Source organism: Octopus bimaculoides, chromosome 24 (genome assembly GCF_046866305.1).
Source record: "Octopus bimaculoides isolate indiv1 chromosome 24, ASM4686630v1, whole genome shotgun sequence".
In the NCBI taxonomy this organism is placed as follows: domain Eukaryota; kingdom Metazoa; phylum Mollusca; class Cephalopoda; order Octopoda; family Octopodidae; genus Octopus; species Octopus bimaculoides.
In genome coordinates this window covers 20,404,805-20,432,229 of record NC_142951.1, presented here as the reverse complement: position 1 = coordinate 20,432,229, position 27,425 = coordinate 20,404,805, and the positions used below count along the sequence as shown (strand labels likewise).

Below are 27,425 nucleotides of genomic sequence, written 5' to 3'. Positions count from 1 at the left end.
GTAGTAGAGAATGAGAGAGAAAGGGGAAGAGTGACTCAGAAGATATAAAACAGATTTGGAATGTGAAAAGTTAAGGAAGAGGTAGTTACTCCCCAACCCCTCCCCATCCCTCGCACACATGTGACCACTGAGGAAATACCTTTCTAAATATAATACAATCGCTTAATTTTTAACTTAAATTACAACATAAAAATTTAACCACAAAATAAAAAAACAAAATAGATTATAAAAAAAAAATCAACAAAACTTTGACCCTTTAGCATCTAAACAGGCCACATCCGACCCAAATATTCTATTGTTTTATGTTCACTTCAACCAAAACCTGCTGCCTCTTACATGTCTACCCTATAACGGTCAGTCGGGGGGGGGGGGGGGGGGGGGGTCGGTCGGTCTCAAAATAAACAATCATATCACTGAAATCCCAAAGGTACAATACAATGTATGATTGTTTTAAAACTGAATAAGTATTACATTTGCATTTGGCAGTGTAATCTGAATGCTTTTAAAGGGCTACTGTTGTAGCTGTTTAGCTGTAGATCAGCCCTAACTGGGTTGTTAAACCGTTAATCCCTACACATTTTTTCTCCCTCCATTTTTTTTTTCCTCTCATCTCTTTCTGTCGAAGAGTGTCAGCTCAAAATGTCAAAGACTTTTCCATTCTTCCTCAGCATCAAACTAATACACCTGCTTGTTGTTCCCTCACCTGTCTTCGTCTTTTGTTTTCTGAAAATTTAAATGAGTGGCCGTGAGATAAGTAGCTCGCTTACGAACCACATGGTTCCAGGTTCAGTCCTACTACATGGCACCTTGAGCAAGTGTCTTCTACTATAGCCTCGGGCTGACCAAGGCCTTGTGAGTGGACTTGGTAGACGGAAACTGAAAGAAGCCCATCGTATATATATGTGTGTGTGTTTGTGTGTCTGTGTTTGTCCCCCCAACATAGCTTGACAACCGATGCTGGTGTGTTTACATCCCCATAACTTAGCAGTTCAGCAAAAGAGATTGATAGAATAAGTACTAGGCTTACAAAGAATAAGTCCTGGGGTCGATTTGCACTCGACGAAAGGCGGTGCTCCAGCATGGCTGCAGTCAAAATGACTGAAACAAGTAAAAGGGTAAAAGAGTATATACATGTATATGATCATAGCTTAGTGGTCAAGATGTTGCACTCACAATTGGAAGATCATGGTTTCAATTCCCAGATTAGGCAATGCATTGTGTTCTTAAGCAAAACACTTCACTTCACATTGCTCTGCAATCATTTCAGTATGTGACATGCAGCACACTCATGCACCTATACCGGCAATGTCAAATTGATGGATGGAATGAGCTTATGTTCAGCACACACTATAAACCCGTGGTTCTCAACCAGGGTCCAAAATTTGTGTGCAATAAACTAGTTATATTTCTACAATACACAAAATCTTTTAACAATTTCTTTTATACAATTCCTAATAATGTTTAATCATAAATGTATAATAGGGAATTTTTAGACATCAAATGGCAATGAAGATCCACCCTTAAGTAAAACAGAAATCAAAGGAGTCCATAGACAAAAACAGTTGAGAACTACTGCTATAAATAAATCATTTGTGTGGTTGTTCAGCAAAAAATTGCAGAAGCCTCATCCTTGGTCTAACAACAGGAGAGTCCATAATGATCATAAGAATTCCAGCCCTTGATAATCCTGTCTTAATTTTAGGTGACTGCATTGAATAAATAAAACATTTATGATTTTATTATAGGGATTCATAAGAATCAAGGCACATCAAGCAGCAAGACACCAGAAATGGCTAGGTACAATAACATAGACAGCACAGTGAAATAAAGAACATTGAATACATCAAATGTTGGTAGGATAACATAGATATGCAAGTACCAAATCTAAGTCAGGGGTGGGTCCTTGGAGTAGCGTAGGTATAAAAAGTAAACAGAAATGGCGTTTAAAATTATGACAGCTGTTCTGGCAGAATTTTATTTGTTTATTGCAGTCATAAAAGATTACATTATAATATACAAACCACCACCATAAGAAAAAATTTTAAACAGGAAAAATTTCTAAACATGAACCTGGACGTAGTCGACATTCACTGATATATGGCTGAATGGTTAAAGAAGTATGGTTTGCAATCATGAGATCCCCAGTTCAATCCCACTATATAGCATCTTGGACAAATATTCTTCATTATGTGCTTAGGTTAATGCCCCTTATAGGATGAGGGGAAACTGTATAGAAGCCTGTCACATATATAGCACATATAATTTAAAGGTCCATACTCATCATGTATTGTCTCATGCTTATCTGATTTGGATGTAATGTCAATAGTTACACGTGTCCATGGAATGTGTAGCCACTTATATGTTAATTTAACAAATCAGACATTCACTTAATCATACACCTGAATGCTTGTTATCAAAACAAATGAAGGACCCATCATTTCTGAATAACTGATGCCACCTTTGAGCTTTACTTATGAAGGCCAATAGCTGCAGGCATAGTTGTGTGGTTAAAAAATTTGCTTGCCAACCACATGGATTCAGGTTCAGTCCTACACAATAGTACTTTGGGTAACTGTCTGTTTTCTACTATAGCCCTGGTGCAACCAAAGCCTTGTGAATTCATTTGATAGACAGAAACTGTGAGGAAATCTGTTGCATGTGTGTGTAAATTTTTTTATGCATTTCAGCCAAAAGGCTGTGGCCATGCTTGGGCACCAACAGTAAAAATACTTAACAAGGATCCTATAGATACATGTATGTATGTATATGTGTGATTGTGTCTCCTTGTATTGACATCACATGATTGTTGTATATGAATGTCATTCATTTCCAATATACTGTGAAAAACATGTCTGGCCATGGGGAAATATTACCTTGCTTGCAAACAGGTAAGGGTTTGCAACAGGAAGGGCATGAAGCTGTAGAAAATATGTCTCAACTTCATCCGATTCATACAAGCATGAAAAAATGGACATAATACTGATGATAATGATGCTACACTTGAGAGTGATCCTTTTAAAATTTTCACTTTGTGTCTCAAATTAATTACAAGGCTAATAGAAATATTTTGTATTTTGAAAGAAACAAAATAAGTTACCATATTCCACTAGCAATCTACCTACTTTTAAAACCATATGGCAGAGGGTTCCTATTTTTAAAAAGAATGCCAATCAGTGCCTCTTTCTAAAAGCATATGCAATTACATACCTATTTTTAAACTGTACGCCACCAATTATATATTTTTAAACTATATAATACTGAAAACTTCTTTTTTTTTTTTTTAACCCTCTGCCAGTGGCTATTTTGTTATCTCCTTAATTTTACATTTCAGTTAACCATTCATTCCATGCTGCACAACAACACGTCAATTTTATGGTTCCTTTGAGCAGTTTTTATGGAAAGTCAGATATCAGGTGAGAAGAGATCACCTCTGGCATGAAAAAAGTGTGTATTTTTTTCATGCCAAGTTGTTAGTGTTAGGAAGGACATCAGGCATAAATCCATGCCAAAGCAGACACTGGAGTTCAACAGAGCCCTATGGCTAGCTGGATCCTGTCAAGCCGCCCAACCCATACCAGCATGGAAAATAGATGTTAAATGATATTATCGGAGATGAGCTGACAGAACTGTTGGCACATGGGACAAGATGTCATGCGGTATTTTATGGGGTTCTATCTTCTGAGTTCAAATACTACTGAGGTTGATTTTGCCTTTCATCCTTTTGGGGTTGATAAAATAAGTACCAGTTGAGCACTGGAGTCAATGTAATCGACCTGGACCCTACCCCATATTTTCCAGCCCTGTGGCTACAGTAGAAATTATTATTATTATTATTATTATTATTATTATTATTATAATTATTATTCAGTAGTCTTATTTTTATCATATGCTTTCACTGCAATACCGAGAGCAGCTCTGAGTGCCTTGGGTATGTGCTGTGGTTTGTTGTGATGCTCTTATTATTATTATCATTATTATCATCATTCAGAATCATTAGTATACTGGACATAATGCAAAGTAGCATTTTGTCCATCTCTACATTCTGAGTTCAAATTCTGCTCAGGTTCACTTTGCTTTTCATCGTTTCTGGGTCAATAAAATAAGCACCAGTTGAGCACAGAGGCCGATGTAATCAACTTATTCCCTCCTCCAAAGTTGCTGGCCTTGGGCCAAAATTTGAAACCATTATTATTATAATTATTATTCACCTCTTAAATATGAGACCATTTAGTTCCCATACTTTTCAATTTATTTATTCTATTACAGGTTGAAAGAGAGAGTGTAAGGACATAAAAGTATTGTCTAAATGTTGTGAAAAGTGCAATAAAATACAAATAGACATAAAAATAATATAAAGGATAAATATAGGTATTTTATTTTTATTAATATTCATCTATTGTTGTTGCTGTTTTCCTTGGGTGGTGTCCAAACTTTCTAAGTATTAGGGAGTAAGGGAAAGCAAAAACAACAGAGCGAGACAAATGAAACAAAATTGGGCAGTGAAAAGATGAGAAATGGTGGGAGAGAAAAGAGGGAAATAAAGAGAAAGCTAATAAGAGGAATAGAAAGAGAGTGCAAGAAAGATCCAAAGTGAGAGAGATTGAAAGGAAGAGTGAGAGATAAAGAGAATGAAAGAAAGAGAATATAAGAGAACAGACAGAGAATGATGACAGAGAAAGAACATGTGAAGTGGAATAAAAATGAGAAAAGGCTTCAAAGAGAATGGAAAAGGAAAAAGATAGGCAGAAAAAGGGGGAGATAATTTAGCTCTGCTGGATCAGAAGTGATCTGGGAATAAACAACAAAAACAATGTTATCATCATTAGTCCTTCCCAACTCACAATGACATCTTGATTGTATTTGAATATAGGTGCAGGCATGGCTGTGTGGTTAAGAAGATCACTTTGCAACCATGTGGTTTTGGGTTCAGTCACACTGTGTGGCACTTTGGGCAAGTGTCTTCTACTACAGTCAGGACTGACCAAAAGCACATGTGTGTGTGTGTGTGTGTGTGTGTGTGTGTGTGTGTGTGTGTGTGCGCGCGCGCGCATGTGTGTGTGTGTGTTTCATGCAAACATGGAAAATGGATGCAAAACTTAATATGAAACAAAGGACTCATTGGATGATGTCATCTGAAATACACTATTTCTGAAAAGATAGGATGGTCATGGCTAGAAAACCTTTGATCATAGACAGGTCTTCTCAATTCAGGCTGACCTGTGGCTAAACGACGGCCACCACCATTGCTAAATATCCTTTCCCCTATAGACACAAGGCCTGAAATTTTAGGAGAGGGGACTAGTCAATTACATTGACCCCAGTGTGTAACCAGTACCTATTTTATCAATCCCTAAAAGATGAAAGGCAAAGGTGACCTCAGTAGAATTTGAACTCAGAATGTAAAGATAGATAAAATGCTGCCAAGTATTTAGCCCAGCATCCTAACGATTTTGCTAGCTCGCTGCCTTTCATCACCCCTAAATATCTTTTATCTTTCATTTGTTTCAGTCGTTAGACAGTAGCCATCCTGGGGCACTGCCTTGAAGAATTTTTAGTTGAATGAACCAACCCCAGTACTTCCTTTTTTTAAGCCTGGCACTTATTCTAACAGCCTCCTTTGGTGAACTGCTAAGTTACAGAGATGTAAACACACCAACGCCAGTTGTCACACAGTGGTAAGGGACAAACACAGATACAAAAAGACACACATCATCATCATCATCGTTTAACGTCCGCTTTCCATGCTAGCATGGGTTGGACGATTTGACTGAGGACTGGTGAAACCAGATGGCTACACTAGGCTCCAATCTGATTTGGCAGAGTTTCTACAGCTGGGTGCACACAAATGTGTGTGTGTGTGGTTATACTGTTGTAACTTAGTTGGCTTATAGGAATCTATTGTGCATATAGTTGCTAGTGATAACTAACTGTTGACAGGGTAGTACCTGTATCCATCTACTAAATCCACTCACATGGCTTTGGTCAGCCCAAGGCTATAGTACAAGATATTCGCCCAAGGTGCCATGATATAGTAGAAGATACTCGCCCAAGGTGCCGAGCAGTGGAACTGAACCCAGAACTATATGGTTGGAAAGCAAACTTCTTACATAAAAATAACAATATCTATTTTTACTCAGCCAAGATGCATAGATGGTCTATTGTAGTGAGATGGTAAGGTAATGGAATTGATGTGGGGGGAGGGGGGGAGTTAGTGACCTTGTTGAGTGCAGTGGAGTAGAAAAGTCTTTGGCTGGAGAGCTGTGAATTATATTTTTAGTTTGAAAAAATGTTTTTAAAAATTGTGTCAATGTACTTTATAAGCGAGTTAGTTATCACTAGTAACTATATCTATATGCACAAAAGATTCCTATAAGCCAACTAGGTTACAACAGTATAACCACAAACACACACACACACAAACAAAAGTGAATGACATAGTGGCTAGGGTATTCATCTCGTGGTTGCAAGGTTATGAGTTCAATTGCCAGTGGTGCATTGTGTCCTTGAGCAAGACATTTTCCTTTTCACTTGGCTGGCAAAAATCAGTAGTACCTGTATTTCAAAGAGCCAACCTTGTTACACTGGATCTTCCTGAGAACTACAATTAAGGGTACATATGTCTGTAGAGCACTCAGCCACTTGCACATCAATTTCACAAGCAGGCTGTTCTATTGATCAGATCAACAGGAACACTCATTGTCATGACTAATAAACTGCTAGTTGTGTGTGTGTGTGTGTGTGTGTGTGTGTGTGCGTGCATGCGTGTCAAGAGCTGCATGTTTTCATGTTCAGTTCCACTGCATGGCACTTTGACCAATGTGTCTGCTGCTAAAGCCCTAGGTTGACCAAAAGCTTTGTGTGTGGATTTGGCAGACAGAAACTGAAAGAAGCCCTTCGCGTGCATGCGTGCGTGCGTATATGCACACACATAGGCGGCGAACTGGCAGAAACGTTAGCACGCCGGGCGAAATGCTTAGCGGTATTTCGTCTGCCGCTACGTTCTGAGTTCAAATTCCAGCGAGGTCGACTTTGCCTTTCATCCTTTCGGGGTCGATCAAATAAGTACCAGTTACACACTGGGGTCGGTATAATCGACTTAATCCGTTTGTCTGTCCTTGTTTGTCCTCTCTGTGTGTAGCCTCTTGTGGGTAGTAAAGAAATAACATAATGTATGTATGTTTGTGTCTCATCGTCTTGGCAGCACGTGATTGTTGTAAATGAATGTCATTCATTTCTGATACTCTGTGAAAATATGTCTGGCCAGAGGGAAATATTAGCTTGCTTGGAAACAGATAAGGGCTAAATGACAAGAAGGACAGCAAGCCAAAGAAAATCGGTTTCAATAAACTGTCTGACCCAATGCAAACCTGAGAAAGTGGGCACTTAAATGATGAATATTAAATGCGTGTGTGTGTGTAAGATAGACAAGAAGAGAATAGAATTGGGTAAATAGGTGAGTGAGTGGGTGGATTTAGGTGGGTAAATAAATTGTTTGGTATCAAGTAAGTGTTGATCAAACAGACCTATGCTTAAAAATATTTCAACCATGACTATCTCAACTTCATTTCAAGAATAGTGACTTTGCATAACAGTAGCTCCTAACAGTGAATTAGCTGTTATTTCTAGCAAACTGACAGACCATGTAGAGGGTTCCCTTTAAAGTCAACAAAATTTACTCCAGTGTCTATTTTTTCAGTGTTGTCCGACTGGTACCTGTGCTGGTGGCACATAAAAAGCACTGTTCAAGCACTGGGCCTCACGGAGGCAGTGACAGGTGACCAAGACCTTTGGCAATATACCGTGCTTGTGTAGACCTGTCAAGCCAAACAAGATCATTGTTGTGGCCAACGCTGGTGTCATGTCAATTACACCCTTGTCGGTGACATGTAAAAAAGCACCCACTACACTCTTAGAGTGGTTGGAGGTGTTAGCAATGGCATCCAGCCATAGAAACCTTGCCAGATCAAATTGGCACGTGATGCAGCTCCCTGGCTTACCAGTTCTCAGTCAAACCATCCAACCTATGTCAGCATGGAAAGCAGACGTTAAATGATGATGATGATGATGATGTGTTCAATATTGACAAAGAAGTAACTTTACCAAAATACAGCAACATCTGTTTCAACAGAGTTTCAAGTCACATCACTTACCCAATCATTTGCATCCACTGAAAGAGTAATGTTTCTGTTATTTGCTCCAGGTCAACCTAATACTGAAATCTGTTGAAAAAGATATTGGTGTATTTTGGTAAAGTTACCTCTGTGTCAATATTGGACACATGTGTTGTTGAAATAGACACTGGTGTAAATTTTATTGATGACTCTAAAGGAACCCTCTATGTGGTCTGTCAGTCTCTAACCACAAAGCCATGATCAACCTTCATTGATCAAACAATAAAAGCACCCAGTAGAGGCCACTTATGCTGAACAGGTCAAATGACTAGTTTCCGTGCTAGTGGCTGTAAATAGCACCATTAGAGCGTAATTGTTACCAGCGTTGCCTTCTAGCACTTGTGCTAGTGGCACGTTAGAAAATCATTCGAGTGAGGTCATTGCCAGTGCTGCTGGACTGGCTCCTGTTGCCAGTCCTTTGTTACTGGCCCTCGTGCCGGTGGCACGTAAAAGCACCCACTACACTCTTGGAGTGGTCAGCTGTAGAAACTGTGCCAGATCAGATTGGAGTCTGATGCAGCCTTCTGCCAAATCGTCCAACTCATGCTAGCATGGAAAGCGGACGTTAAACGATGATGATGATGATGATGAACCACCATATAGATGTAAAAATGGGTTTGTATAGGACCAACACCTCTACCTAGGAAAATGCAAAGTTACAGAAGCATCGATGACAATTCAAAACCAACAAGTCTTGAGAGAGGAAGGTCTTACATCCCAGAGTTGAGAACAGTGGAGAAAAGTTGCCTATGCTCCATTGGGTGTGAAGGGCTTAAAATATAAACATTTCAATTGGTTTGATCTCAAAGAGTGATCAAGTGCCTTATTCCTGGATGCATCAGTCGCCAAAAAGATAAGCACATTAATCCTGTCTGGTACAGTTTACGCATCCATGGAATAAGAAACCAGCTGACTATCAGAGATCAAACTGTTTAAAATATGCTCTAGCTATAAATATTTTTTTAAATGTTCATCTCTAACGAGGACGTTCAGAGTCTTACAAACTAGGATTTTATTGGGAAATGATCTATTTACAGAAATTCTACACTGCCATGAAAACCGGATGAGTGAAATTAAAACTAATTATGCAAAAGTCATTAATTTATTACTACTGTCTGTCTTCATCACTATAATATCCCTCAGTCTATTTCTCTTAATCACTAGCCCAGTTTCTCTTCAATCTGTTATTATCCTCATTCTCTCTCTCTCTCTCTCTCTCTCTCTCTCTATCTCTATCTATCTATCTATCTCTATCTCTCTCTCTCTCTCTCTCTCTCCAATTCATTTTCATTCTTCATCTATATTCCCCTTAAAGAGGGAAATGCCTGTCTGCAGTCTTTTCTGTCTCGACCACCACAAGACTTCTTTTGCTATAGTCTACCACTCTTTATTTATCTACCTGTCCATCTATCTAAATATACCTACCACAGGCATGAGTGTGTGGTAAGAAGCTTACTTCTTACAAGGGCAGCAAGCTGGCGGAAACGTTAGCACGCCGGGCGAAATGCTTAGCGGTATTTCATCTGCCGCTATGTTCTGAGTTCAAATTTCGCCAAGGTTGACTTTGCCTTTCATCCTTTCAAGGTCGATTATATAAGTACCAGTTATGCAGTGGGGTTGATATAATCGACTTAATCCGTTTGTCTGTCCTTGTTTGTCCCCTCTGTGTTTAGCCCCTTGTGGGCAGTAAAGAAATAAGAAGCTTACTTCCAAAACACATGGTTCTGGGTTCAGTCCCACTGCATCACACCTTGGGCAAGTCTGTTCTATTCTAGCCTCAGTCCAACCAAAGCCTTGTGATTTGGTAGATGGAAACTGAAAAATGCCCATCATGTGTGTGTGTGTAGAGAGAGAGAGAGAGAGAGAGAGAGAGAGAGAGAGAGAGAGAGTTAATCAAATAGATTCAATGAGAATACAATATACTGAATTTCTAATAAGTGCTCTTGGTAGGGAAATGTCTAAAACATGAAAGGTATTTATACATTTAATAAGCATGGTTATATATTATAAAATAAGAGCAGGAAAATTACATCAAAAAATCATCACAGAAGGTATACATCCAAAATAATATTGTATTAATAGATAGATGTATAGATATATAAAGTATGATTATTTAAAAAGTTTTAAATATTTTACGATTGTTTCATGAATGTATTACCCTTCGAAATGAAATCTAAAATTGATAATCATTATTAGGTAATACATCCACTCGTCAGAGGGAAAGAGGGTGACTTTCCATGTAGTGAATTGAATGCTATTTAAAATATGAAAAAGATGTTGCTTAAAAAGTTACTAGCATAGATGTGTGTTGGTACAATTTTGTGCTGAAAATTTTGGAAAAGTATTCGATTGACTACACGGAAATTCACCACCTTTCTGATGAGTGGATGTATTACTAATAATGATTACCGATTTTAGATTTCATTTCAAAGAGTAAAACATTCATGAAATGATCATAAGATCTTTAAAACTTTTTAAATTATCATACTTTATATACTTACATATTTATCTATTAATACAATAGTATTTTGGATGTATAACTTCTGTGATGATTTTTTGATGTAATCTTCCTGCTCTTATTTTAATGTGTGTGTGTGTGCGTGTGTGTGTGTGTGTGTGTGTGTGTGTGTGTGTGTGTGTGTGTGTGTGTGTGTGTGTGTGTGTGTGTGTGTCTTTGTGTCTGTCTCCCCACCATTGCTTGACAACCAATGTTTGTGTGCTTACATCCCTGTAACTTAGCAGAATAAGTACTAGGCTTACAAAGAATTTCTTCAACTAAAAAAAACCCCTTTAAGGTGGTACTCCAGCATGGTCAGTCAAATGTCTGAAACAAGTAAAAGAATAAAAAAACATCTATCTATCAATCTCTCTATCTGTCCATCTGTCTAAATATATCTATATCTATCTATCCGTCCATCTACCTATATATATCTATATCTACCTATCTATCTAGCTATATATATCCTCATCATCATTTAACATACATTCCATGTTGACATGGGTTGCATAAATCCAACAGGATCTGATGAACCCATGGACTGCATCATGATCCATTGTCTGCTTTGGCACAGTTTCTACAACTGGATACAGCACTTAACAACTTAAGACCAACCACTTCACAGCTATGATAAAAGAGATTGAATAGTGAACAAAACCGAAAGGCCTGAAGGCATTATTTCTTCTTCGGCCATGGATTCACTGATATTTTCAGGTTCCACTTCAACACCCCTCCAGTGAAAGGCAGATGAAAGTGGCAGAAATGACCGGAATGCACCTTTAAGCTGGAGAATGGCCATTGGGAGAGAACACTTGCCCTTAGTGGTGAAGATAATACTGGATCCATTGCGTTTGTGGAATGGCCCTTCCATGTTTGTATTTTCATTGTTACCTCTTTTTATATTATTTAATGAAAACCTTCTCCACCACAACTATCCTAACATTTTTGGTCTCATTTTCATCATTATTACTAGCATTAGCAGTCATTTTGCAAAATTTTAAGGTAGTTTATAGAGAACCATGAAATATATAATTTTGTTTGTTGTATATTTTATCAAACATTTGATTCTTCATAAAAGTAGCATTGAAAAATATGTGGTCTTAGGAGAGGCAACATTTCAGAGAACTAAATTCCTTGTTATACATTTGTTGCTTCTTTCAACCCTGAGAGTTGTTTTCTATTATTTTTCACTTTATGTCAAGAAGTAAACCATTTTAACAATGAAATGAAATCAAAGACACAAATTGTCAATAATATTCAATGCAGAAGGCAGCAGACTGGCAGAACTGTCAGCATGCTGGGCAAAATGCTTAGAGGTATTTTGTCCATCTTTACATTTTGGGTTTAAAAGCCACCAGGGTTGACTTTGCCTTTCATCTTTACAGGATCAATAAAATAAGTACCAGCAAAACATTGGGGTTGATTTAATCAACTTAAAACTTCCCCCAAAATTGCTGGCCTTGCACTAAAATTTGAAACCAAAATTATTCTGTCATTGTATGGCTATGTTGGTAATGTTTTAACAAATCTTAATATGTTGTATTATGAGATGCATTCCTGAAGTTTTGAGGCTTTTTTTTTTTTAAGGAGAGGCAATCAGATCTGTCCTTGTTAACTGAAAATTTAGTTATAGCATTACTATACATATAAAAAGCTGACTTTCTAACTTTTTTTTTTATTCCAGACTAAGGAGATGGTTGTAACAGCACTTTGAACATGTCCTACTAAACATTGCTGGTCATAGCGGACTATTTCGGAAAACGAAGCAGAGACATCTGGAAACTCACTATGCAATAAAGTTGGAGCAAAAACACTACAGAAACTTATGAAATGCACCAAACTGTGAATTTTCTTTGCTGGTACAAGAGGTTTGAGGATAGTAGAGAGGGGGTAAAAGACAATGAGATGTGTGGGAGGGAGAGGAACATCAGAACATTAGAGCTGATTGAGAAAATTTGTAATTTCTTGGATGAAGATGATCATGTATCTACAAAGACAATAAAACATACAGTTTGGAGTCGGTGTGGCAACTGTACACAGAATTATTCATGAATTATTCAAGATGTGTGCAAAGTTTGATCCCAAGTGATGATGATCATCCTGGTAACTAACTACTTGACAGAGATGGACATCATAATTGTCCCTCATCCTCTCTACAATGAAGCCCTTGCTCCCTGTGACTTTTTGTTGTTCCCCAAACTGAGGGAAAACCTCAGAGGCAGTCGTTCTGAAGATGAAGGAGACTGTATCAAGGGTTCTGGACTCCTTCATATTCTGACCAATCCACATGAGCATTGGAAAGTGGATGTTAAAACAATGATCTTTTGTGTGTGAGAGAGAGAGAGAGAGAGAGAGAGAGAGAGAGAGAGAGAGAAAGAGAGAGAGAGAGAGAGAGAGAGAGATAGAGAGAGAGAGAGAGAGAGAGAGACTGTGTTTATGCAGCTCAAAACCAGTAATGTTGTTGATGAACCACAACAGAGCAGTACAACAAATACACATTGATAAAATAAGTACCAAACATTGAGATAATAAAAGGGGCTGATGCACCCTTGAAGGCAGTGCCACAATCCAATAACCAGTAAAAGACTAAATAAATCAAAGAATATATATACCATGCTTAATTTAAAATGACAGGTGTAACAGTATTATCATCAGATGTTACAAGAGTGAAAAAGATGCCTTACTCAGAAGCAGTTTACTGAAGTATCAAATTGCTGGACCAGGCCATTAAAATTATGGAGTTACAACCCAACTAATTAGGAACAGAATTAGACAGATAAGATGCAATATGGTTTTGTGCTAGAGAGCAATACTACTGATATGCCATCTTAGTAAGACAACAGCAGGAGAAGTATTTAGCTAAAACTAAGCCATTGTACTTGGCATTTGTTGACCATGAGAAAGCTTTTGGTAGGTCCAAATTCTGTGATCTGATGATCACTGAGGAAGCCAGGGGCAGACAAATGGTTTGTGAAAGTCATACGAGCAATGTACAAAGGTGGTCTCAGTAGGGTAAGATTTAGTCATAGCAATGAATTTAGAGTAGAGGTAGAAGTTCAGCAGGAATTGGTCCTCAGTTCCCTCCTATTCATCATTGTTCTCCAAACCATAACAGAGGAATTTAAGACTGGTTGTCCTAGGGCTGATGACTGGTTGCCCTGGGGCATTACTATATGCTGGTGACCTTATTCTCATAGTAGAATCAGTAATAGAATTAGAAAAGAAATTCCAGGTATGGGAGCAAAATCTGGAATCAAAAGGCCTTGAAGTTAACTTAGCAAAGACCAAAGTCTTTAGTAAGCAGGAAAACAGATAGGACCCACAACTCACAGGTAAATGACCCAGCTTCATATATAGGAAAGGTGTAGGCAGGAATTCCATGTGGTGTAACCCAGTGCAAGAGATATGTACACAGAAGAGGTGCAGTAGAATCACAGGAAGGTTAACGGAGAAAGTAGAGCTTGAAAGCTGAAGATGTACAGGAGCTAAGGACACACAGGAAATAACCTTAATATTTATCAGTCTTTCAAACAGTATCATCCTTATCAGCCAGGCTATCAGACATTGCTGTACATCGCTGGTCAATCTGCTTCCAATTCTTCATCCTGGTCTAAATCATCGAAATCATCATCCCATCATCATAAGCCCCTTCCAAGGGGCCTTTTCCAATCCCTTGCATACCACTCTGCAACTGCACAAGTCCATCTGTTGTCTTTGAACTTTGTGGCATGTCCCGTCCAGCATTCTTATGAATAACAAATATTGTACCGTTCACAAATTATGTCTTAAATTTTGTTCCATAGTTTGGAGCATGAAGCAAAAGGTAGGAAAGTAGTAGTGTATTATTATTATTATTCTGCAAAGGTCGACTTTGCCTTCATCATTTTGGGGGTCAATAAAATAAGTACCAGTCATGTACTGGGGTAATCTAATCAAAAACTTGTAATCATTATCATTATTAAGATGGCAAGCTGACAGAGCCAGACAAAATGCTTAGCAGTATTTCATCCATTTTTGTATTCTGAGTTCAAATTCTGCCAAGGTCCAACTTTGCCTTTCATCTTTCGAGGTCGATAAAGCCAAGCACTAGTTGAGCAAAGGATCGATGTAATCAACTAGACTCACTCCCTTAAAATTTCAGGCTTTGTGCCTATAGCTGAAAAAATTATAGGCAGAATTGTTACCATGCTGGACAAAATGCTTAGTGGTATTTAATCTGTCTTAATGTTCTGATTACAAATTCTGCTGAGGTCAACTTTGCCTTTCATCCTCATAGGGTCAATGTAATAAGTACCAGTTATGCATTAGAGTCAATGTAATCGACTTATCCCCTTCCCCAAAATTTCAGGTTTTGTGCCTAGAACAGAAAGAATTATTATTATTATTATTATTATTATTATTATTATTATTATTATACTGCTATTGCGACTACACAACTACTACTCTATTGTTAAGTGTTGCTTAAAAATTATATACATAAACAGTCAATACCTACCATGCAGGTGAACACACACAAAGACAGGACGGTTGCAAAGTTTAGCTGAGACAATTAGCAAGTTTTCTTAACTTCCAAGCAATTCCTTGCTGAACAGGAGTCCAAAAATAACTGAGTTTGCTGATTTAGAGTCAGATAATAATATGTAACTATGTGTGTGTTGGCGTACATATGTTTGAGTTTGCATATATATATATATATATATATATATATATATATATATATATATCAACACAGCTACATTCAGATTGAGTGCAACCAGTCAGAGCTAGTATACCCCAAATTGTCACCAATTCAACACACAAACACACGTATGTATGTACGTACAAACCAAGAACAGTAATCTAAAGCAACAGTGGTGATGAGGAGGGGGGGTAGTCATTGGATTCTATTTGTGACTTTCGAAGATCTATTTTATTCTCTAGAAAATATTCTGGCGGCAGTTTGGTGATGAAGGATTAGAGAAATGTAGTAGTAGTAGTAGTAGTAGCTTGTTGTAGATGTTTGTAGTGGTGGAAGAGTAGTAGGAGGGGGAATAAAACTGTTAATAGACACAAGTAAGGCATGCCAAGCTAAGGAGAGACTACGTGCAATAAACATCTAAACAAGGACGTCTTAAAACAGTGAAGCACAAACGCACTGACGTACCTCGGCGATCTCTCGGCTCTTCCACCACCACCACCACCCCGAAGCTGTTGTCCGAAGAGAGGAGAAAAAGCAATGCTAACTACTACTACTACTACTATTATTATTACCGCCAACATCAACGATACCACATCAGGAGCTGATGCTCTTTTTTCCCAAACTTTCATGTCCGAAGAGAAAGCAAAGTAAAGCCAATACCACCAAATAAGGACCCACTTCAAACCATGGATTCCCTTGTCAAATATTGCGGTATTTAGTTACGTCCCTTTAGGTTCAGAGTTCAACTGTTTATGGGAGAGGAGTGGGTCAACTTCGACTTTTCATCCTTCCGGAAACGACAAGATAAAGTACCAAAATACTGGAGGTCCTAAGCACTTATCCTCAAAATATGGTAGTTAAAACAAGGCCCTAAATATCTGAAGATAAATTGTGTGTGGGCTTTTACGTTATTGGTGGGATAAAAAAAATTTTTTAAGTACTCCTTCAGATGAGATATCTTTTCACACACGCACACAAGGTAAATAGATATTCATAAATACGAACGGATAAAAGCTTTCTGAACAAACTTAAGGAACATAAAGCAAATTAGAGAATATTGTGTCGAGGGTGGGGGAATAAATGTGTGTGCGCGCGCGCATAGGAATGAGTGCTTGTGTGTGTGTGTTATCTTTTGGCCTTAACGTTTCGGTGATAATGAGAAGAAGCAGAAGGAAAATGAGGATGGAGAAGGGAAGAAAAAAGAACGGGGAGGGGGTAAGGCAACACAACACTGTGAATGGGGATCGACAAGGAGGGTAGTAAGTTATTATCTGGGTTAGTCTTAGTGAAAGGAAGCGAAGAAAGCAAAAAAACATAATAAATAAATAAAGCGAATATAAGCATCAACTCATGCCAACATTGGGTCTTGACTTTTCTTTAACGAGCTCACTCGTTTTCTATCATTCTCACACACGCACTAGATAAAAGCATCCGGCATTTTTTGACAACCCGTATGTGTGTGCGTGTGTGTACACACACACACACACACACAATGGCAGGACGCCTATCATGTTTACACATGTAGATTTGTAACCGACGGATAGCGTTCGACTTTTCCACCCAATATTTACGAGTTATTATTTAGCTTCATTTACTTCGAGATACACCGTTCGACAGTTAACACTAGACGTGTGTGTGTGTGTAAGTCGTTAGAGCGTCCAGTAGAATGCCTTGTGGTATTTGTGCCGGCTCTACGTTCTACCTCCAAATCGGAATTGTAAAGTAATGACGCAAGTCCGGGGCAGTGCACTGCCAGACTATTACACCATCGATCGTGATGTCTTGTGCTATTTGTTTCGGTTCGGTGAATTCTTGGTTCAAATCCAGCTTCCTTTCAGCAGGAAAAAAAATGCAGGTCTTTCGGGACTCAGCTAGAACGGTGGCAGGTTTGAGAAGTACTTATCCAAGTACCCAAGTATTTTAGCCAGTAGATTGGACAAGAGAAAATGCAAAGAGGACTTTCAAATCTTAAACACTCTCTTCTTCATATTATATATGAGAGTGAGAGAGATGTAATATAGTGAAGCTATACTAATATTCACAATCATCAGAATTACCTTTCATAAATATTTCACTCTTTGTCAGGCCAAATGGGTAAAATATGCTTCGCTGAGAATGTCTCATCAAAAAAGAAACATGTCCCTTGTCAGAATTTGGTTTCAACAACCAGACCCTCTCCAATTGACATTGTCGATATTTTCCCCACATTTCACCCAACTGATCTTGCTGCAGTTATCTCCCCCTATTTCTTTTGTTTATTTATTTTTCAATTTTTATTTTAAACAACCCGAAGAACAGATTCTGTCGACTAATTGCAATAGTAAACTCACTGTACTTCATACAGACTTTACAGTGTGTACATTTAGTATGCAGAACTCTATTCCTTGGGGTTATCTGCCTCAGCTGTCTTGACAGCGCGCGTGCAGTGCTTGTTAGGTACTGTGCACGAAACTCTTCACCCTTGAGTCACAAATTCTGCCGATTAAAAATAATTATATATGCATACATAGATAAAATTTTATTTGCACACACAAATATAAACATATCTACACACACACACACACATGCATGCATATATAAAATTTTAATGAAATGAACTTCGCAATTTGTTAGTGATTTTTTTTTTTTCTTTTCAGCTTCGATAAAATAGTATTTTACTCTTCCCTTGCTGTTCGAGTACTATCCCCCCCCCCCACTTGTTTTGCACCTGTGTGTGTGTGTACATATACACAGGGAACACACAAACACAGATGCACATACGTATATACATGTATGTATGTGTGTATGTATGTATGTGTGTGTGTGTGTGTGTGTGTGTGTGTGTGTGTGTGTAGGCACACACAGATATATACAGAAGATATAGTCAGGCTAGAAGCCAGCTTAATTTCAAAAACACATTCCTACACACACGCCGACGATCGTGGTGTATAGGAATCGTGATATCGTGCATATGACTATAATTTAATTATTTCAAATTTAAAAAAAAAACTACAAACTAATGAATATTAACCATTCCGCTGAATGAATCGGAACAGCAATCTCCATTATCTATAATTAGTATCAGAAGATTTTTAATTAAAAAACAATAGACCTTCCACCCAATAATCAAGATATGTAAATACTAGTTATTACAGTCTACCTACTAACCATCCGGATATATACATTCGTTCGTTGACATAGTTCTCTTAATTATCGCAGTTAAACTACATTATACCTTTGTTATTCTATATTATTATTATACGATTGTGGATGAAATTTTGAACGAGAAATGCCTTAATTAATTTGATGGGTTTTTGTTTTGTTTTTTTGTTCCAAGCGATATATGCGTATATACGGTTATTGTATCCAGGGATCCCAGTGTAGGAAACTTGTAAGCCACAGGCAATCCGTACATGTAACCTTCATGTAAATAATGAATATATGTGTGCTTACGTGCGTGCACACACAAATACATACATACATACATGCATGCATACATACATACGCTGCTGTAGTGAGGTGTACCTGAGAGAAAGAGCAGTGAAGTGTTTTGAGACAAGATTTCATAACTAAAAGTTAATTTCCTGATGCTGTAATCAGAACTGGCTCCATTTCCTTTTAAATTTTGGCATGTATATGCTTGGCCATAGCTACACACACATAGATAGATTAGATAGATAGATAGACAGAAAGAGAAGGGGAGAGAGATGTACACACATATACACACATCTTTGACATCTATTGTGATTGCTCAGGTTAGCATGTCATTTCCGTTTGAATGCCGCGACGAAAAAGAGATACTCTTCTATTCTTTGTGTGTGTGTGTGTGAAGATAAAACTTAGTTTGGTTGCTACTCTGAGTTCACTTTTCCAAGGACTATTCTCAGGGTATAAAAAAAAAAAACCAAACAAAACGACCGAGTGAAATGTTTTAACTTTCACTTATGAATTCAGATATATGTATGGATCCTATGTATGTGTACGTGAATAATTTCTTTTAACGCTTGTAGAACCAATAGTGTGTGTGTGTGTGTGTGTGTGTGTGTGTGTGAGAAAGACAGACAGAGGGAGGGATCTGAAGTAAGAGAGTTTAGAAACTATAGGTAGATATTAGCATGTTTTAGGTATTAAGGAGTGACATGCATCTATATGCCCATATATATGCATGCATTGTTAAAGATACAAGTTGAAATATTGTAACTTAATACCCTTACACGAACATACAGCGTGTATCTCCCTCTCCCCCTCTTTATACATATACACACACACACACACTGATACACACATATGTGTATATACTTATATAATGTACACATGTATACATACATATACTTATATACATGCACACAGATATATATATATATATATATATATATATATATACACAGACACACGCACAAATATTAATACTTTCCATATGCAGACAGACAGATAGATAGATTTGGTAAAATGAACAGGATAAACAGAATTCAATATATATATATTTACTATAAGTCTATATACTTATATAATGTGTGGAGTCTAAAATATATTTTATACATACTCTTTCCCACGCCCATTTTACTTTTTGTTTTGTTCGTTTGTTAAGTCTCTAAAATAAAGTTACCTACCTATCTATCTAACAAACCTTCTCCATTCTAACTGCCTACCTATTATCCTACACGCAACATACATGTGTAAATAGATACTGAAGAATTATTGTCAGTGAAAGTGTTAAAAAAAAAAAGTGCTTCCTCTATTCATATTTTATTTAAATCTGCCGAAATTTCTTCCTTGAACTGTTTGCAACAGCAACAAGAAGAAGCGAAGGTGTAGCGTAAGAAAAAAAAACAAGACAAGGAAATGTTTATATATGAGATTAAAGTATTTGTAATTAAACAATTAAGTGATTGTAAACCTCCATCCTCGAGAACTTCAGGTACAAATATTAAAGTATGTTAGCGTTGTTAATTAAATTTTAATGAAATATTTCAAATACCACATATTCATCTTGACCATACATACACATACACTCGCATTATATATATATATATATATATATATATATATATATATATATATATATATATATATATATATATATATATATATATATATATATAAAGCAACAGTTTCCTTCCAAAGACGAAAATGCATTCATTTATGGGTCCAAGAAAGAAATAATATACATGGCTATGCACACACACAAACCGCAGACACAAAGCACGCACATACATACATACATACAAACAAATAAATCACATAAAGACACACATAAGTCAGACAGACAGATAGATAGATATGACAGTTTGACTAAACCAGCCTAAGTGAAACTTTGACGTAACTGTCAGGAAATTATAAATATTTTAGACAGTCGCTGGGATAAAGTTCGCTTCATTTAAGTATTTAAAAACATTTATCTTCAACTTTCCAAAGAATCCTAGTCGGGATTAAACTGGTCAGTTAGTGGAATTATTTGCATCTTCAATAAAACGAACACTCCATAATTTTCCCCACACATAGTATTACACACACACATGTATGTATGTAAGTCCGTGCATCGAAGAAAAATATCTAGTCTTCAGACTTAGCCTTCGAGACGTGGAATCCGATAAAATATGACAAATTAAAGGACTGGGTCAATAGAATCGACAAAAGACCTTAAAGCCGGTGCCACCCCATCAGTGCCGCATTTTAATAAATGAAACCAATAAAATAACATTATATATATTGGTTCTAGGTTCAGTCCCACTGCATGGCTCCTTGGGCAAGTGTCCTCCACTATAGTCTCGGGCTGACCAAAGCCTTGAGGGGATTCAGTAGACGGAAACTGGAAGAAGCCCGTCGTATATGTGTGTGTCTGTCTGTCCCCCCACCATCGCTTGACCACCAATGTTGGTGTGTTTACGTCCCCGTAAATTAGCGGTTCGGCAAAAGGATCCGATAGAATAAGTACTAAGCTAACAAAGAATAAGTCCTAGGGTTATTCGACTAAAGGCGGTGCTCCAGCATGGCCACAGTCAAATGACTGAAACAAGTAAGAGTAGAAGAATGCACACACACACACACACACACACAGATCTGAAAATTCTTCGGAATCTAAGCAAAAAAGCAAGTTTTCTTGAGTATTTTTTTCTCCTTTTCTTCGAAGCTTCGTAAACTTCGAATAGTTTTGAAAACAGAAAAAAAGAGGAAATTTTTATGTTTGTTGTTTTTACTTACCGAATCATAAATAGACTGTCTGTAGTAGTATTTATATATGTATATATATTTTTAAGTATCCAATTATCCAACAAGAGAGTTTTGGTTATAATATTTTGATTACCAATCAAAAAATTTGAGATCCCGGAGAAAGATATTGATATATTATAATAAGCATAAACGCGTATTTATTCGCGTGTGTACATAATATATATGTATATATAATATAATATTTTTATGTGTGTGTATATATATATATATATATATAAGTTTAGAGATCCCCTCCCGTCTTGCTTGGAGAGTCAAAGAGTGGTGGATGTCGACGGAGGTGAGAAGTGGGGGAGAGATTTGCTGGGGTGGCGGTATTCGGTGCTAGTTTGTTGCTCGACCTTTCTATCTATCTATCGAGCTCGCAGTGTTAGGTGCCCCGGCCCGTTCTTGAGGCAATATCCGCGTGTTTGTGTGTAATACGTATAAGTGTGTGTGTATGTGTACGTATGTGAGTGCGCACGCGTGTGTGGAGAAAAATGCCTGCTGGTTTTGTAGTCTTATCAACAGATCTCCCCCAACTCTCTCTTTCTCTGTGTATATATATATATATGTATATATATATATATGTATATATATATATATATATATATATATATATATATATATATATATATATATATATATATATACACTTTTGTGTATGTGTGTGTGTGGTGTTAGTTATCTGCCTGGCTTCTTGTCAGGCAGCTTAACTTCCGAAAAAAGTTTGAATTGGCAGTCACTTTACTTAGAAAAGACGGCTGGAGGAAGAAAGTTAAGAAAAAGAAAAGAATTGGTTCGGTGGAGGTGGTGATGAAAGACGAGGGTGGAAGGTGTGAAGGAACCAAAAAAGAAAGTTAAGAAAACAGTGTACAGGCTTTGCTTTACACACATATATATACAGTACAAAAACTTTTGTTACGCACGCACAGTCCAGGAAACATGCGCGTGCGTACTCACACGCATACAAACAAATTTTACGGAAACGTTGGGAGCGCGAGCACTCACATGTTTCCACACACGCCGAGTTAAAAAAAAAACTGGCCGAACGGGCATGTTTGTGTGTGTGTACATATGGAAGGTTTTGTGTGCACATAAACATTCGCACAGGACGAAAACTGTGCGCACACACCGCATGATAAAACCGTAGCACATGCAGTGTCCAGAGACATTGCGCGCACACGCAAGCAAAGTAAAAAAATGCTTGGTACTACTAAAGCAGCACGGACCCGAACGCGCAGTCGTGAGTGGTCGATCCTAACCCTAACCCTAAACACGTATTCATTTGCTCACGCGGGTTAGGGTTAGGGTTAGGGACAGGGTTAGGGTTAGGGACAGGGTTAGGGTTAGGGATAGGGACAGGGTTAGGGACAGGGTTAGGGACAGGGACAGGGTTAGGGTTAGGAACAGGGTTAGGGACAGGGTTAGGGTTAGGGATAGGGACAGGGTTAGGGTTAGGGATAGGGACAGGGTTAGGGTTAGGGTTAGGGACAGGGTTAGGGTTAGGGATAGGGACATGGTTAGGGACAGGGTTAGGGTTAGGGACAGGGTTAGGGATAGGGACAGGGTTAGGGTTAGGATCGACCACTCAAGACTAGCTAGCGCCTGCGCGTTCGGGTCCGCGTTGCTTTAGTAGTACCAAAATGCTTGCATACACAGACTTGTTCTCTTATTTTCTAATTCTCTTATTCTTTTACATGTTTCTGTCATTTGAGTGCGGCCACGCTGGGGCACTGCCTGAAATGGTTTGAGTGGAAGAAATCGACCCTGGACTCATTGGTTGTAAGCCTAATACTTATTCTATCGCTAACTTATGCCGAACCGATAAGTTACGGGGACGTAAACACACCAACATCGGTTGTCAAGTGATGGTGTGGGGGACAAACACAGACACGAAGACACACATAAATATATATACATACAGTCCCACTGCATGGCATCGAGGGCAAGTATCATCTACTATAGCCTCAGGCCGACCAACGCCTTGCCAATGGATTTGGTAGACGGAAACTGAAAGAAGACCGTCGTATACATGTGTGTGTGTTTGTTCCCCCACCATCACTTGACAACTGATGTTGGTGTGTTTACATCCCCATAACTTAGTGGTTCAGTAAAAGAGATTGATAGAATAAGTACTATTCTTACAAAGAATAGGTGGTGGGGTGAGTTTGTTCAACTAAAGGCAGTGCTCCAGCATGGCCGCAGTCAAATGACAGAAACAAATAAAAAATTAAAAGATTATATATATATATATATATATATATATATATATATATACGGTTTAGATATAGATTCAAGGTTGAATATGGTACTTATGCGTAGGCACCTGAATATCGTATCCCAAAAGGATAGGTGATCAAAATCAAAAAATAAGCAACACGGATTTCAAAGGTGATTGCAGTACGCACGTTTCATGCTACTCCAATTTATTTAAGTAATGCAAGCATTACATTAAATGCAATATGAAGAGCAATCTTCAGCTGCACGAAAATGCAAAAAATTACCTATATATATATATATAGGAGAATTTACGAAAAAAACAACAGACGAAGACAGGTGCTGTAAACAACAAATGGATGTATTAGTTTAACGCTAGGGAATAGAGAAAGTCTTTGATGATTCGAGCTACGCTCTTCAACTGAAAGGAACACAGAAAGAAATAAGGAGCATGCAAAGATTGCAAAGGTGGGAGAAAAGTGCTAACCTAAGAACAGCTGGCACAGACATTTCACAAATGCCTTAACCCTTTAGCAATCGTTAGCATGCAGGGTACTCATTAGCACACTGGGCAAAATGCCAAGCAACATTTCACCCATCTTTATGTTCCAAGTTCAAATACTGCTGAGGGGTCAACTTTGCCTTTAATCCTTTTCGTGTTGATAAAATAAGTACTAATTGATTACTGGGATCAATATAATCGACTTTGCTGGCCTTGTGCCAAAATTTGAAACCATTATTTTGAATTAATCATGCATTATCTCATAGCTTCAAGATTTCAATGATGTAATTGTTAATTATTTAGAATAATATTCTAGGGTAGGTATGAGAGGCTGGATCTGGTCAGTTTGAATATAAAACAGGTAGAATATTTGGGCCTGATGTGACTAGTTTAAATGTTAAAGGGTTAAATACATGATGACCCATTGGACAAGAGTGGAGAAAAATACAGCGGACCGGCCATGCTGGAGGAAGCTTGCTACTTTAGGCATTTAACAACATGTGAGGACCTAAGTCTAATTAGTAGTGTATCAGCAGCCAACAGATATGACACAGGCTGATGCTCCAAATCCTTAACCACTCGGTGGGAGAAAGGGCAACTGCCCTAATTCTCTAGATGTGGGCAACAGGTTGTAGTTCTGTAAAAACATACTTCTGTGGTTAAGAAACTCACTTTACAACCAAATGGTTTCAGGTTCAGTCCCCTGCATGTCATTTTAGGTAAGTACCTTCTATTATATCCCCGGGCTGAACAATGCTTTCTAAGTGGATTTCATACACAGAAACTGTGTAGGAGCCCACCATGTGTGTGTATGTGCATATATATATATATATATATATATATATATATATATATGTGTATCCAGCTACCAACAGACTGTGTCCTCCACTATCCATGACCTCATCCTCTCCTCCCATCTCCCCGCCACCGCCTCCAACCTTATTGTTCGCACCCCACGCACCCCCACCATTTACTTCCTCCCCAAGATCCATAAACCGAACAACCCTGGCCGCCCCATCGTCTCCGCCTGCAACTGCCCCACCGAGCTTATCTCAAAATACCTAGACCGGGTCCTCGCCCCCCTAGTGGCTTCTCTCCCTTCCCACATTCATGACACTAACCACGCGCTTCGTCTATTCAACTCTTTCTCTTTCCCTCCCGGCCCTTCTAAGCTTCTCTTCACTCTAGACATCCAGAGCCTCTATACAGTGATCCCCCACGACGAGGGGCTGTGTGCCCTGAAGTTTTTTCTAGACCAACGCCCCAACCCACAACCCGACACCTCCACACTCATTCGTCTGGCCGAACTTGTCCTATCTCTCAACTGCTTCTCGTTCGCGGGAGATATCTACCAGCAGGTCTCGGGAGTGGCCATGGGGACGAGAATGGGCCCCAACTACGCGAACCTCTTCGTTGGTTATGTTGAGGCCCAAATATTCTCCAGTTTCACTGGTCCCACTCCCGAACTATACGGTCGGTATATCGACGACTGTATCGGTGCCACCTCTCTCTCCCGCGAACATCTTGACTCGTTCCTCTCTTTCGTTCAATCTTTCCATCCTGCCCTCCACTTCTCCTGTACTGTCTCTGACACCTCTGTCCCCTTTCTCGACATTTCGGTCAGCATCCTCCACTCCGCCCTTAGCACCTCCATCCACTACAAACACACAGACTCACACTCCTATCTCAACTTCTCCTCCTCCCACCCTAGACACACAAAACTTTCCATCCCCTATTCCCAATTCCTCCGTCTACGCAGACTTTGTAGCGACAGCCATGACTTTGAGACTCAGTCTCAACTCATGGCTCACCACTTTAGCCTGCGTGGATATCCACCCACCACCATCCACACCGCCCTTGCCAGAGCACGTTCTGTGGACCGTGCATCTGCTCTCTCCCCCCGAACCCGCCCTGCCGTTTCCCGCCTCCCTTTTCCCCTCACCTACCATCCCACCACCCTACCCCTCCAACGCTCCATTCTCCGAGCTTTTCGGCGCCTCCAGTCCGACCCCTCCACCTCCCACATCTTCCCTAATCGACCCCTCCCCTCCTTCAAACGAGCCCACAACCTACGGGACCTCTTGGTCCACAGCTTCTTCCCCAACCCAACCTCCCAACCTGGCTCTTTCCCCTGCTCCCGTCCACGCTGCCGCACTTGCCCTTACCTCTCCAACACCACCCTCCTCACCAGCACCCATCACCGACCCTATCGCATCACCGACTCCTTCACCTGCACGTCTACCAACATCATATATTGCCTCTCCTGCTCTCTCTGCCAATCCCTGTACATCGGACAAACGGGGCGGCGCCTGGCCGACCGATTCGCGGAACACCTCCGAGATATCAACGTCGGCAATGACACCCCGGTGTCACGCCACTTCCGTTCTGCCGGCCACTCCTTGCGGCAACACCTGTCGGTGTTTGGATTGTCCATGCACAGGGGCCATCCGGACTCCCGTTTGCGCCGTGAACAGGGGTTAATCTTCTATCTTCGCTCCTTTGCGCCACATGGGCTCAACTCCCCTCCACTCTTCATCTAACCCCCTCCTCCTGTCTCTCTCCCCCACCCTCCCTCCTACCACCCATCTCTCCCCTCCCCCACCTCCTGCTCCGACTCCTACTTCTTTGTACCTCTCTTCATACTTCTCTCCACTCCCACTTCTCTTCACCCCTACTCTTTCTCTCCTCTCTCTTACTCTCTCTCACTCTCTCTCACTCTCTTCTCTCGTACTCCCCCCTCCCCCCTCTCCCGTACTCCCCCCTCTCTCACTCTTACTCTCTACACTCTTACTCTCCTACTCTCTACACTCTTACTCTCTTACTCTCTCACCCTTACTCTCTCACCCTTACTCTCTCACTCTCTTCCCCTCTCTCTCACTCTCTTTCTCTTCCTTTCTTCTTCCCCCCCATACCCCTCTTCCCTCTCTCTCACTCTCTTTCTCTTCCTCTCTTTCTCTTCCTCTCTTTCTCCCCCCATACCCACCTTCCCCTCTTTCTCCCCCCATACCCACCTTCCCCCTCTCTCAATCCCCCTTCCCTCTCTTATACCCACCCTCTCTCCTCTCTTCCTCTCCCCTCCCATACCCATCTTCCCCCTCTCTTACATCCACCTTCCCCTTCTCCCTCCTCGTCAACACCCCCTCATAAGCTCATCCCACCACACCCCAACTC

General features: G+C 39.4%; 1 protein-coding gene across 12 annotated transcripts in view; it reads right to left on the bottom strand.

Moving 5' to 3' along the window:
- LOC106874417 (uncharacterized) overlaps positions 1-27,425 on the bottom strand; it is a 397,411-nt gene that overhangs the window by 232,639 nt on the left and 137,347 nt on the right. The window contains exon 1 of one of the 12 annotated variants that reach the window (XM_089341516.1): positions 21,527-21,728. The exons of 10 other annotated variants lie outside the window; for them this stretch is intronic. The gene's annotated coding sequence lies outside the window, so the exon portion shown is untranslated. Of the gene's footprint in view, positions 1-21,526; positions 21,729-27,425 lie in introns of those variants that run through there. One more of the 12 variants, XM_089341519.1, reaches the window with a different exon arrangement.